This window comes from Dendropsophus ebraccatus, chromosome 11 (assembly GCF_027789765.1).
Source record: "Dendropsophus ebraccatus isolate aDenEbr1 chromosome 11, aDenEbr1.pat, whole genome shotgun sequence".
NCBI classification, from domain to species: domain Eukaryota; kingdom Metazoa; phylum Chordata; class Amphibia; order Anura; family Hylidae; genus Dendropsophus; species Dendropsophus ebraccatus.
The window spans coordinates 55,745,932-55,755,300 of record NC_091464.1 but is presented as its reverse complement, the minus strand read 5'-3'; the positions used below and the strand labels follow the sequence as shown (position 1 = coordinate 55,755,300).

Here is a 9,369-nt window from a genome sequence, read left to right as displayed (position 1 = left end):
GTAGCCATTCCATAAAGACCACCTATATGGACACATGAAATGTCAATAAACATTTTCAGCCACTCCAGAGGAGGATCAACACATGTGGACCAAATATGTTCTCATCATATATCAATGTAAATGAAAAAGTTTTTATCTTCCTGTAAAGAACACCAGGGAAGGGACTGACCCCATGAGTTATACTAGGGTATGTTGAGTTCTATTACAGTGTCTACATTCTGTATTATTCTCCCTGCCAAATCTGCAAAAATATAGACAGAAGGTAAAAGTGGTCGTCTGATGGTAGTGTGAACGCAGGCTCAGGCTGTATTTACAAGCAAATTTATTGCTGCATTGAATACATGATATACAACAACAGATTGTGCTCAGAATCCAGATCAATACATTTGCATTAAAAACTTTTTAATTGCCCTGTTCTATTAATTCTCTTTTGATCTCTTATTTCTCTTATTATCTCTTATAAGAATTCCTGATAAATATCCCTGATAAAAAGGGCAGTAATTCCAACATTGAAAATTTGGATTTTTTTTTTTAAAAGTGTGTACTTTTCCATATATTTTAATGGAACACATTATTAGGTTTAAAAAAAATTAAAAACTGCTTTTTTTTTTATTTACTGCCAATGTCTTGTTCTTATTTTAGGCTATGTTCACACTACGTAAAACTACGGCCGTAGTTTTGCATTGTGTAACATAGCCTAATTTGTAATGGGTTCCTGCCCGGAGCGTACACACATCGTATGCGCTCCGGCCGGGATCCCATGCGGTGCCGGAAAAAACTGACATGTCAGTTTTCAGCGGCCGGAATTCAGTGAATTCCGGCCGCAGAAGGACCTGTCAGTTCACACAGTGATGCAAGCGGCTCCTGCCGCTTGCTTCACTGTGGGCTATGGGAAGCTCTGATGCGGGCGCACGCTGTCACGGAACAGCCGGTCTGATACGCAGTGTGAACATAGCATTCACTGTGTACACCCTGCCTAAAGTGTAACTTAGTAAAAAACAATGGGGGTGGCCCAAGAGGTAAAAGTGCATGTTATATACAACGGTCCAGCCATCTTTTCTAAAACCAAATTAGTAAACATAAAGCCAGTCACCAGTCAGTATCTGTGTATGCACACATAGTAAGTGCTTTCTAGCAATATTAGCCCTCTTGGTAACATGTACATGAGGTTCAAAAACCCAGGTTTGTTACCCAGGATGGCTAGATCCTAGATAAGTCCAGCCCATGTCCTCTTGTTCACCACCTCTGGACCCTCTTGCATCCACCTACCTCATTTCACACCCTCCTCATCATTAGGAATACCACTGGCAGGATTTATCCTATTCCTCTGCAGTGAAAACTGCACAGGTGCCTTAATGTGTTCTCACAGGTGATGAATAGGAGACAATCTGCCTGGGGCATTCCTAATGATGAGGAGGGTGGGGAGGAGGGACAGAGAGGTTGTGCCAGCCTAATGCATACACAATCTAGGCCACGCCTGTTTGGCACAGGGCTGCAAATTTAAAAGTTGTTTTTTAGGACAATAACTGCATCACCTGCCGAAAAGACCCCAGGACAGATCTTGGATTAAAAGCAGCTATCCGAAGGTACAAGGGGTTTTGGGTGGGCAGATTGTGGATACAGAGTCACTTTAAAGAACCCGATTTGACGTGAAAACTATTCTGCCACCAGAAGTTCATGTATTGCATTGATTCCATGCTATCCATTAATACCAGAACTTCTGGCTGCAGAATCAATTTCTCGATGATCAGCTCAGCGTACATCACAACAGGTACACTTAAATATATCAGCTTATATCTCAAGGCTGAAAAGGACTATAAAGATAATAACTAGGTATGTACAGAATCAGAATGGTTAGCCCTCTTCAGCCTTGTGTATGTTTGGAATTATCTGATTGTCCAGGGCATGGCTCTCCAAACTGCGGCCCTCCAGCTGTTGCGAAACCACAACTCCCATCATGCCTGGACAGCTAAAGCTTTGGATTTCGCTGTCCAGGCATGATGGGAATTGTAGTTTTGCAACAGCTGGGGGGCCGCAGTTTGGAGACCCATGGTCTAGGGTATCACGTTCCAGAGAACTGGTACAGCTCAAGAAAAGTCATTGGCAGAACACAGAGCACAGGTCAGGTGGTGGGCAGATGAGAGTGGAGATGCAGGGGGTGCAGCACTAAGGAGAGCTTTGTGGGTGCGAGAGGGGAGGTTATATTGTATTCTACAGTGCATAGGCAACAAGTGCAATTACTGCTAAAGGGGAAGAATGGTTGAAAGATGAACCTGCAAACTACATCAGTCATTAAGTCACTTATCAGTAGGATGCAGGGTGCTGCGCTGGGTAGTGATGGTCTGCATAGTGTATATAGAAGGTTGCATTACTGTTTGATACGTGTGGTGGAGCTGTGCTACCATGGAATCACTCTCATCATATCAGCTTATATCTCTCGCACAGGCTTTGCACGGCAATATGTGTATAACTGCTGGATATACTTCCATGTGATGCACACGTTTCCTTGTTGTCATACAGCTGCGATATTTCATCACCCATTCTTTTATCTGACTGTAAATGACAGTACAGGAGAGAACCAGCAGAGTTCACATCTGTGTGTTGGCTTTGTGCTACCCTACATGAGTTCACAGGAATGCCACATAAAAATGAATCCCCCCCCCTCCTCCCATCCCAGGAGGCTGCAGTCCAGCTGTGCTGTCTTTTAGAGCCGCCCTTAACTCCACCTCATGTACTCAGTGATCTAAAGCCTAGATAAAGCCTGCTAAGGGTCTTCCCTAGTTCCAGATCCACAGAGAAGCCACCTGGGGGTGGGAGGAATCCCTAGGCAGCCTGTCCCAAGAGACAGCATCCTTACTAAGGTATGAGTGACATTCTATCCTGAGCTCCATCCTGCAGGATAAGAGATAGGGTGGTTACATAGTTGCAGAGAAGTTTTTTTTATTATCACACACTTGATACAAAGTACAGTATATGTGTAAGAATAGAGTACCGGTAAGTTTTCACCGGTAATCACAGTGTCTGCTGTTAATCTATAGTATAGAGAAGGATGTGATTGGCTACAGAAGTAGTTTTCTAATATAAGCTGTAACTTATAAAACTAATACTGACCTCTATTTCCCCAATAGTTAACATGGTACTGACCCCTTTTACAGTATTTCACAGGAACATGTCCCTCACTTGCCCTTAGAGAAAGCTTCAGAGTTGCAGATTTATTACTTATTATGGTCGTTCTATATTTGTGTTTTTCGTAATATTTTCTTTGTCTAGATGACTAAATGTGCAGAAAATATTCTCTATTTATGTGACTGTAATTGCTGGTCACTTTGCAGCATTTCCTACCCCTGCTTTATTCTCTGTACAGATGTAACAGAACTAAGATGGCTATTTTACACTCAGCAGGGTCATGCAGATTCCAATAGAATTGCATGGGAACCTGCTAAATTACCCCAACTCACAATGGTCAAGAAATAGTTAAGTGGCAAGCTTAGCACTGCCACATCTTTACATGCTGGATTAATCATCTTTGGTTTGCCACGTACCTTTTTTCATTCTCCCGCCTCCCTTGAAGGGAGGTATTTGGCACACTGGGACTTGAGAGGTGTGTATCATGTACTGTAAAGATCACAGCCTCTTCATTGGTATCTGCCCATCACTAGTCCCATCTTACATAATGATTTTCATTACTACCACTTAGGAAAATATTATAATTATAATCCATTGATTACCCAGGTTGCAAAATTTAGCAATTTAGCAAAATTAAAAAAAAATGTTCACACGTTCTCGATTTTTATGAAAATGTTTAATCTCCGGCCAAGATAAACAAACCAAAACCTACATTATTGTTACATTGGGTATCAGATCCAATCAACTTGACATTTTCTATAAATCTTCAGCATTTCCTTGGTAGGAGGAAAAAAAAAAAAACTTTGAGAAAGAAGCCCCAAATGAGACATATATCATTCCCTTCACCTTTGCAAGAGCCAGGGGTCATAAATCAAAGTCTCTTGCGTCTCAAAGTAACACATCTTTGTGGCTGCTGCCATATGAAAGCTTTTCTCATTGAAAAACTGAGTACCGCATGGTGGCTTTAGAAAATATAAAGAATTTGTAGATTATTCTGTAACCGGGAACAGCCTGTCAGCCTGGAACAGAAACCCTGTCAGAAAGTTATCAAGAATTCCTGTGCCGTGCTGGACTTTTCAGAATGGTCCCTCTAGTTTTGCGGCTGTCAGAAATGGTCAGCTCCAGTCTTTTGTATCAGAAACTACAAAGGCTTTTGCATAAAACTGCTGCATATTCATCTTCTGTGTAGTTTGCAGGCATAAGGCATCTTGCACATGGCAGCAGAGCTGAGTACAGGGCTTGTGTACAGTCCTTACAGCTCGGTACTACAGAACTGAAGGCAGTGTGTGCCACTGTATGATGTCTCCATATGGTTCCATATCAGGCTGAAAGGTCAATGCATTCTACTGGAGGTATATGAGTATTCCCAATATTTAAGTCCACTGCTATTATACTGTATAGGCAGTATTAAAAGGGGTATTCCAGTGTGCATAAACACCTGCTATAATGCTGGGCTGTTAAAAATTCCCATTTACCTAGCCCCGGACCCATACAGTAGTACCTGCCTAGCTCCTTCCAGTCCCTCACTGCTTCTCTTCTACCTTCTTTTGAGATAAATGCTCAGAGAAGCACCTGCCAGTGCCACACAGTAGTGTGGTGTCTTGGCCACTTTTAACTGAGCTGGCAGGTCTTGCTCCAACCTGTTGGAAGGCACAAGAGACTAGCAGTAAGCAGCTGGAAGGAGCTGTAGCAGTGGAAGCTGCGGGGGACCAGGGATAGGTAAGTATTGCTTTTGTCCCCCAGAGTCCCGGAATTATATTAAAGTGTATCTGTCACAACAGCCAACCAGCCGACTTCGGTATTAATCTGGAAGCCAATTGAGAACATAATGCACGTGACCCCCACTGGATCCAAAGGGGGTCATGCGCATAATGGTCTCAGATTAACAGAGGTTTCTGCCATTGATCTGGAAGCTGACTGTACACTTTTTAAGTTATTTTGGACCCCGAATTTCCCCTTTTAAAAAATGTTCACTTGTTGTAAAACTAAAATTATGCTGACACCTCCCCTATGTATGCCAAATGGACACTCTTTGCCTTATAAATATGGCTTGGATTGTATTGGAAGCTTTTGTACGTCATATGCTAAATGTAATGTTCTAACATGATGTAAACTCACCCTTACAGACATATTAGCTCAGATTTACTGCAACTGTCTACTTCTTAGCCAGTGTAAGCTAAAGGCCCTATTACATTGAAAGATTATCGCTAATATGATATAACAATTTTTACGCGTGTATGCAGGCTACGACTAATGAAAATTTCTTGCATCTTTTGAGCTCACCATAAAATCGCTGGTAATTGTTCTTTAATCGTTTACAAATCTTTTGGTGTATGTACACATCAATTATTCTTTCGCTGGGATCTATATATATCTATATACTACTATAAAGTATACGAACGATCGTAATTAGAATCGTAACTAATGACTGACGCTCCGTGTGTTATGGTGAACGATTTAAGGTAATTTGCAAAAGCACTCGTTTGCAATCGTTTATCGTTAATCAGAGAGAAGGAAAAATCACTTTGTCTAATAGGCCACTTAGACTAGACAGTCTAAGAATGAGCCCCATTTATCACAGCGATTCACACTGTTTGAAAAATCTGGTACATTGTTACACTGTCTACACCGACTATTAATTTCCTTAAAGTGAATCTGTCATCTCTGCACCAGATATGGAGCTGCAATTAAAGTGTCGACCTGGTTGTGATGAGTTGCTGCAGAGGGCCTACCCCCTCCCTTTCCCACCCTACTTTTACTGATTGACGTCCAGACATAGAAGCTGAGCCATACACATTACAGTGCAGTGCAGGGGGAGGGGGGGGCTGCTGTAACTCAGCACCCCCAGTTTAACTCTGCAGCACTCCTGTTGTGACAGATGCACAGTGATTCTGTCAGCTGTAATTCATGTTCCAAACTGTTGACGCTGCTAGATAGCTTTTAGAGCAAGGAGACATATGGTACCTCTCATATGTTTGTCTGTGCTTCCATAACATGAAAATGTTTTTATTCTCCAATGAAAAGTGTTAGGGGCAAAGTGGAATGCCCTGGAAAAAGTGTCTAAACTACATAATAAATGTGGTGCACAACATGTAAGGCAGTTTTTTTGGTGCAAATCGTCTGGTGCATTTTCAAGTTAATCTGTATGTAATGGTTCAATGGGAGAAATCTATAATGCAACACTAAATAACAAATAAAGCTGAGAAGCCGTCATAAGAAATCAGAAGCATACAGAATTACAGGCCCCTCAGACTTCTATGTATTCTATACATTACAGGTCTCCACATCTCACAGCTTGTTATATGATTGGGTGGAAAAGGACTTAGAAAGTGAAGGCTTTGGTAGGTGTTGCAGCAATGTGCTAGGTGGCTGATATCCAGATGTACATGCTATGTACTGGAACAAAATATCCTTTGTGATAAATTCTTTCAGTCTTCCACAGTCACAGCTGGAAGTTGAGGTTTGTGTTTGTATAGATCATATTAACAGTTTTATATGTGCGCAGGGCACACTGGCATCCCAACATAGGTATTCATGGTATGGGTATAAACTGGGGGAATGTTCAGCTTTGATGACTTTTATATATTATATATATATATATATATATATATATATACATCTATCAGTGTTCCTAAACCTGTAGACCTCCATCTATTGCAGAACGTCAATTCCCACCATGCCCGTTACAGTAGAACATAGTGAGAGTTGTAGTCTTCAATAGTCAGAAGGCCTTATGTATATAATTTGGTATAGTTTTGTTTTTTTGCTGTTTTTTTTGCTTTCTTTGCTGCTGGCAAAATGTTTTTTTATTTTTTTTATGTAACAAAATTTAAGTCACATGACCTCAGTGGCTAATGCCACATTGGATGATGCAGTCACATGACATAACTAAATCTCCAATGTATGGAATGTCACTTGGACCTGTCACTTGTGGTCACGTTGTTCACAGATGGCTGATGGGTTTTTCTAACATGGTGGTCTCTGTGCAAGATTGTTTACACTTCACTATTAGTACAGCACGTCTTTCTTATTGGTAAAGACATACATCAATAGATTCCTTTAAACTATCAGGAAAAACCCTTAAAATCAATTGCTAGTTTAGAGCCCCGTACTAGGGGGTTACATAATCAATATATCATTATTTTCGGAATTGGTAGGTGTACAGGTGTCAGGCATAGGGTAATAAACTACAAGGCCTTAGAGGATTTCTATCACATACTGAGAAGGTATAGTTGGCGTCTTATTAAGGTGACTCTAGTGCGTCTGGGGACAGGTACAATTGCCAACATTTGTCTGGACATTTTTCATTTCTAAATCTTGATATTTTCATTTCCAAATTTTAAAACGATGCAAATAACTATACGAGTTCTTGCCAGCCACCCAAACACCATAGCTCTGGTTTCACACACAGCATTTTTTCTGTAAAAGCTGTGGTTTTGTGGGATTTTTGTAGGGCGTATGACATATTTTCTGATGTTTCTCTCATAGGCGTATCTATAGGACATAAAAACAGCAGTCGTACATGTTATAATAGTCACAGAATAACAAAGTGGCACCAAAATGCTTGAAGTTTAACTGTTTAAAATGCTGAAAACTACGGGGGAGATTTATCAAACATGGTGTAAAGTGAAACTGGCTCAGTTGCCCTAGCAACCAATCAGATTCCACCTTTCATTTTCCAAAGGGTCTGTGAGGAATGAAAGGTGAAATCTGATAGGTTGCTAGGGGCAACTGAGCCAGTTTACACCATGTTTGATAAATCTCCCCCTTAAACGTTTATGTGAAAATGGTTTATGGACATAGGTTATGAAAGCGCAAATCACATCTACATCACATTCAAATATTTGTGCAATAGCATGCGATTTGCCACCAAAATTCAACAAAAATAGGGGAGATTTAAAGGGGTTGGCCAATTTAAAGTAAAACTGTACAGTATTAGTAAGTATACTCACTGTACTTACTGACAGCAATTCCATGTGTACATCATAGAGCTAATATCAGACTCCTTTCCTCCAGGCCGTGCTGCCCTGCTCTGTGGTGATTCTGTCCGTAAGATGGCCATTATGGAGGAGCATGTGACCATGGGAGGTGCTGTCAGTATGGCTGGGTTCACACTGCGTTTTTGCAATAAAAAAAAAAAAAAAAAAAGCTGATGCATTTGTGTGCATCCGTTTTCATCTGTTTTTCCATTGACTTCCATTAAAAAAAAAAGATTTAAGTGGATTTGTTTGGTTTTTTTTTTACATACAGAAAAACGTAGTCATTTTTGTGTCCGTTAAAAAAACCTGATCCGTTTTTCCTTTTTTTTTTTTTTTTTTTTTTTTTATAATGTAGGTCAACAAAATAAGGACCAAAATGGATGCACACAAAGGCATCATTTTTTTGTAAAAGACGGATGAAAAAAACGCCTTAATAATGTGAATACAATTACTTACACTACACACACAACAATAGAAAAATAGATGATTGTTGACAGAAAAAGACCACTGGGTCCATCTAGTCTGCCCTTTTAGTATTTCGCTTTTTATTATCTTAGGATAGATATATGTTTATCCCAGGCAGGTTACATTCTGTTATTGTAGATTTACCAACCACCTCTGCTGGAAGTTTGTTCCAAGAATCTACTACTCTTTCAGTAAAGTAATATTTTCTCACGTTGCTTCTGATCTTTCCCCAAACTAACCTCAGATTGTGTCCTCTTGTTCTTGAGTTCAGTTTTTTTCTAAAAACACTTCCATCCTGAACCTTATTTTGTCCTGTAACATATTTAGGCTCGGTTCACACTACGTATATTTCAGTCAGTATTGTGGTCCTCATATTACAACCAAAACCAGGAGTGGATTAAAAACACAGAAAGGATCTGTTCACACAATGTTGAAATTGAGTGGATGGCCGCCATTTAATGGCAAATATTTGCTGTTATTTTAAAACAACATCTGTTGTATTGAAATAATGGCCGTTATTTACCGTTATATGGACGGCCATCCACTCAATTTCAACATTGTGTGAACAGAGCCTTTCTGTGTTTTTAATCCACTCCTGGTTTTGGTTGCAATATGAGGACCACAATACTGACTGAAATATACGTAGTGTGAACCCAGCCTTAAAGGTTTCAATCATGTCCTCCCTTTTCCTTCTTTCCTCCAGACTATACAGATTCAAATACCTAAGTTTTTCCCTGATAAATTTTATGCCTGACACCCTCCACCATTCTTGAAGCCCGTCTTTTATCAATATCCTTTT

The 9,369-nt window shown here is 40.2% G+C and overlaps 1 protein-coding gene across 1 annotated transcript in view; it reads left to right on the top strand.

Annotated features, from left to right (window-relative positions):
• Window positions 1-2,747: 2,747 nt before the first annotated feature.
• Window positions 2,748-9,369, top strand: part of SERPINF1 (serpin family F member 1) — a 55,991-nt gene continuing 49,369 nt past the window's right edge. Inside the window, exon 1 of the mRNA XM_069944548.1 lies at window positions 2,748-2,861. The gene's annotated coding sequence lies outside the window, so the exon portion shown is untranslated. The remainder of the gene's footprint in view (window positions 2,862-9,369) is intronic.